Below are 5,190 nucleotides of genomic sequence, written 5' to 3'. Positions count from 1 at the left end.
TGAGCCACTGTGCCTGGCCAGAAAGATCTATTTCTTTTGAAAGTACCAACCACTATGTAAAAGTAAGGGTCTATTATCATAGTGTATTATATAAGTTAGAGTACTTATTTATGGCTTGGAAATATTAGCAATAGTAAATAACATATAGGAAAGCGAGCTCTATGCTAATGCCTTCACTATAATGTCAGTGTTTTTTTCGTTTTGTTTTGTTTTTCCAAGAGAGTCTTGCTCTGTTGCCCAGGCTGACGTGCAGTGGTGCAATCTCAGTTCACTGCAACGTCTGCCTCCAGGGTTCAAGTGATTCTCCTGCCTCAGCCTCCACACCTGGCTAATTTTTGTATTTTTAGTAGAGACGAGGTTTTACCATGTCGGCCAGGCTGGTCTCCAACTCCTGACCTCAAGAAATCCGCCTGCCTCGGCCTCCTAAAGTGCTGGGATCACAGGCGTGAGTCACTGCGCCCAGCCAATGTGAGTGTTTTTTTGACCTCACCATTTTGCTGACTATCTTGATCTTCTGCCTGCCATAAAACTCTAAGCTGGGACCAGCCAAGGCTACGTTGAACAGGTACAGGAACCTGCTAATATTCATGACAAAAGTCCCTTCTTGAAGATGGATTTCTAATGACGTCTGGGAATTTCTGGTCATTTCAGGCATGAAATCTACACTTTCAGAGTATGGAATTAAGTGAGGAGGAATTAATACAGTAGAGACACAGAAGCACTAGAAAAGAAAGTAAGGGAATGTTTATTTATCAAATACCTGCAAAGTGACAGGCAAAGCGCTATATATTGTTTTTCTCATTTGCTCTCTTTCCTTTGACATAGCTTTCTTTCACCCCCAAATCCAAGCCCTCTTGGGAAGATACTTTAATGACTCAAGAAAACAAACCCATGATCTCAGATTTTCCCTTTTGGAGGGAGTAGTGTGTGTCGTAGGGATGGGGCTCGGCCCCAGGCTAATTTTTGATAGAGAACAAGGTTTTTCCCCGGTTGAGACACCACCTCTGCCAACCCCCATCTGATCTCCAGTCTCACTTTTTTTTTTTTTTTTTTTTATAGGGAGTCTCGCCCTGTCGCCCAGGCTGGAGTGCAATGGCCCGATCTTGACTCACTGCAAGCTCCGCCTCCTGGGTTCAAGCGATTCTCCTGTCCCAGCCTCCGAAGTAGCTGGGATTACAGGCACCTGCAACCATACCCAGCTAATTTTTTGTATCTTTAGTAGACACGGGATTTCACCATGTTGGCCAGGCTGGTCTCGAACGCCTGACCTTGCGATCTGCCTGCCTCAGTCTCCCGAAGTGCTGGGATTACAGGCGTGAGCCACAGCTCCTGGCCTCCATTCTCACTTTCTTGTCCTGCTTCTTGGTACAACTTAGTTGACTTATAATGAAGTAGCCAGGTGGTGGGGAGTGTGATCTATTTCTCAAGAATATGTATAATTTGAATGAAAACTGGAGTGAAGGCAATGCCTGACTAAGGAGAATGAATGGTGGATGCCAAAATTTCAGGCATTGTAGGGAACAGCATTCTCTAGGAAGAATGCAAGATTCCCAAGCCCCTCAAAGCGCATTGTGTAGGTGACCGTATGCTCCACCCGTCTGTAAGGTTGGTCCAAGGCAAAGGGGATGTTGCTGTCGGCTTTTTGCATCTCAGACTTCTGCCAGCCTTCACATAGACCAGTATGGATAAGCAGCTTCCAGATGCCTAGAAGATGACTGGCTCCCACAGTGATCTGGCACTTGGCTGGCTCTGTGCTCTGCAAACAGAACTACACTCTGTGCTATCCAGAGTTCTGTGGATTCCCCTTTTCTCCATTGTCCTCACTGGTCTACATTCTCAATTCTCCCAAAGTATAAAATATTGAACGTGGGTTGCTAAAGACGGAATGTTTATGCCCCCTTACCCACCCAATGAGCGGTTCACATGTTGAAACTGAATCCCCAATGTAGTGGTATTTGAAGATGGGGCCTTTGGGAGGTGATTAAGTTGTGAGTGTGGAACGCTAAGGGAGAAGACTGGATATCTATACTCAAGGAAATGGGCCCTCACCAGACACTGAATCTACTGGGACCTTGATCTTGGACCTCCCAGCCTCCAAAACTGTGAGAAATAAGTGCTTATTGTTTATAAGCTGCCAGATCTATAGTATCTTGTTATTGCAACCCAAACAGACTAAGACGTTGGCAAACCTTGGGAGGAGTTTTGCTCGATTAGCTAAAGTATATAAAAAGGTCCCTGAAATAGTGAAGCCCTGGACTCTGCGTAGAGGAAGATGCTCCAAGCTCTGCTATACTAAGAATGCAAGCACATCACACTCTTGCTTGGAGAGACTGATTTGTTTGCATAGTTGAAAGTTGTAAGTTTATAAGATGAGCTTCTGGATTTGTTCCACAGTTTGTTCAAAGTTTTACTGCTTGAAAAGCTAAGATTCCATTTCAAATAGAAAAAAGGGGGTGTGGCCAGGCACAGTGGCTCACACCTGTAATCCCAGCACTTTGGGAGGCTGAGGCTGTCAGATCATTTGAGATCAGGAGTTTGAGACCAGCTTGACCTACATAGTGAAACCCCATCTCTACTAAAATACAAAAATTAACCGGGCACGGTGGCAGGTGCCTGTAATCCCAGCTACTCAGGAGGTTGAGGCAAGAGAATGGCTTGAACCCAGGAGGCGGAGGTTGCAGTGAGCTGAGATTGCACCACTGCACTCCAGCCTGGGCGACGGAGCAAGACTTCCTCTCAAAAAAGAAAAAGGAAAAAAGAGAGCGTGAGACCTCAGCTCTCTGGCCACCTGATATAAATCATTTGGTCAATCCAAGACCACAACTGGGTTCTAGCGAGTGGGCACTTTGTAGTGAGTGTGCAGGGGAATCACTCTAGCATGCAGTTCTGTTTGCAGGGCCAGAGAGAGAAATTTCCCCAACCTGCGCTGGCCACTGTTGAGCTGTTTGAACGTACTCCAAGCACCTTACCCTAACCACTTCCTTCCCCGCCTTCCCTTGCTTTCCCTGCCAATCTCAAAACACGACAGTATTAACACCTAAGACTTTGGAGAAATGAGAGATCTTAATCTGAAAAAACAGTGCTAATTCTAAACTGCTGCACTTTTAATGAACTATTTAGAACTAATAGCAATTTAGAACTAACTAGAATAGTTTAGCACCATTTATCGAGTCTTGTGGCTATAAAACCCTGAGCACTGAACTGAGAATATGCTATGAGGTAAAAGAGTCACTGAATTTCAAAGCAGAAAGAGACTTCTGAGAGGATTTAGTAGAAGGCTGTTAATTCACAACTGTAGAGACAGCCTTTCAAGAAGGTAAGCTGATGGCCTAAAAGATCCAGGACCCTAAGAGTCAAAAACAGAGCAAGAGCACGGGTGGTTCTGACAGCTGGCTCAGCCCTATTACTTTATTTTCTTTCTTTTTGTAGAGATGGGGTCTCACTAAGTTGCCCAGGCTGGTCTCGAACTCCTGGGCTCAAGCAATTCACATGCCTTGGCCTCCCAAAGTATTGAGATGACAGGTGTGAGCCACTGTGCCTGGCCCCAGCCCTATTTCTACTACAACATGGCTCAAAAGAAACTGAAGAAAAGCTTATTACATTATAGTACAGAATGGGAGGATGAGGATGGATGAATTCAAGTTACAGGTATTTTTGAAAGTGAGATATAAGAAGTTTAAGATAGATTGATAAGTAATAGGGACACCATAAAACTTTCAGCCTAGTGGATTTGTCCTAAATATTTAACAAAATGCTTCCACGGAGGCCCATTTGGCCAGAGAATGTGAGACAAACACCATCATCCAGGCAACTTTGGTGCAATGCCTGTCATTGCATGCCCAGAGAGCAGCAGGCCAAGCTACCTCCTTGTCTAGGACACTCTGATGCACAAGTACAGAATTCTTGAAAAACAGAACTCTGGATGGATTTGAAGGAAATGAGGCAATTGGAAGTCAGTTTGATACAGAACAGAGTCACAAACTTTCGAATTGGACAAATTCAGATCCAGGACCTACTACAGTGTGATTTTAACCCCTTGAATCTCAGATTCCTCACCTGTAAAATGGAATTAAGAGTATTCAGCCATGAAAATGTAAATTAGTACAACCACTATGGAAAACAGTATGGAGATTACTCAAAGAACTCAGAGTAGAACCACCATTCAATCCAGCAATCCCATTACTGGGTATCTACCCAGAGGAAAAGAAGGCATTATATGAAAAAGACGCACACACATGCATGTTTTGAACAGCACAGTTCACAATTTCGAAGATGTGGAACCAACCTAAGTGCCCATCAACCAACGAGTGGATAAAGAAAACGTGGTATATGTACACCATGGAATACTACTCAGCCACAAAAAGGAACAAAGTAATGTCTTTTGCAGCAACTTGGATGGAGCTGGGGGTCATTCTTTTTTCTTTTTTTTTTTTTGAGATGGAGTCTCACTCTGTCACCCAGGCTTTGTATAGGGCCTAATGTATGTGGTTCAGATAGGTTAAGACCAAGGTTGGCTTAAAAAAAAAAAAAAAAAAACTGGGTTTTTTTATTTCCTTATTTATGAAAGCTGTCTTTTTGCTCCTCCTCATAAAAGAATAAGAATATGCACTTGCAATGCGTTTTAAGTTAATAAAAATACTTTCAACAGATATTGTTGCTTGAGAAAGCTTCATGATATTAAAGACTCAATTCATTTATTAAAGAAAGTAAACAAGAAAGGAAGAGAGAGCAAAAGAAGGAAGGAAGGAAGTGGGGGGAGAGAGGGAGGGAAGAGAAGAAGGAGGGAGGGAAGGAAGGAAAAGAAAGAAAGGATGGAAGGAAGGGAGGGAGGGAGGGAAGAGAGGCAGGAGGTAGGGAAAGAAGGGAGGGAGGGAAGGAGGGAAAGAAGGAAGGTAGGCACAGAGGGAGGCAAGGAATGAAAGTAAAGAAAGAAGGAGGGAAGAAAGGGAGGGAGGGACTGAAAGACAGAAAATAAAGAAGGAGGGAAGGGAGGAAGGGAGGAAGCAAGGGAAAGAGGGAAGGAAGGCAAGGAGAGAGAGAAGAGAGGGAGGAGGTAGGGAAAAAATGGAGTGAGGGAAGGAGGGAAAGGAGGGTGGGAAGGAAGGGAGGGAGGGAGAGAGAGGGAAGGAAGGAAAGGAAAGAAAGAAGGAGGGAAGGGAGAGAGAGAGGGAAGGAAGGAAAGGAAAGAAA

This window comes from Mandrillus leucophaeus, unplaced genomic scaffold (assembly GCF_000951045.1).
Source record: "Mandrillus leucophaeus isolate KB7577 unplaced genomic scaffold, Mleu.le_1.0 Scaffold178, whole genome shotgun sequence".
NCBI classification, from domain to species: domain Eukaryota; kingdom Metazoa; phylum Chordata; class Mammalia; order Primates; family Cercopithecidae; genus Mandrillus; species Mandrillus leucophaeus.
This window is presented reverse-complemented; position numbering follows the sequence as displayed.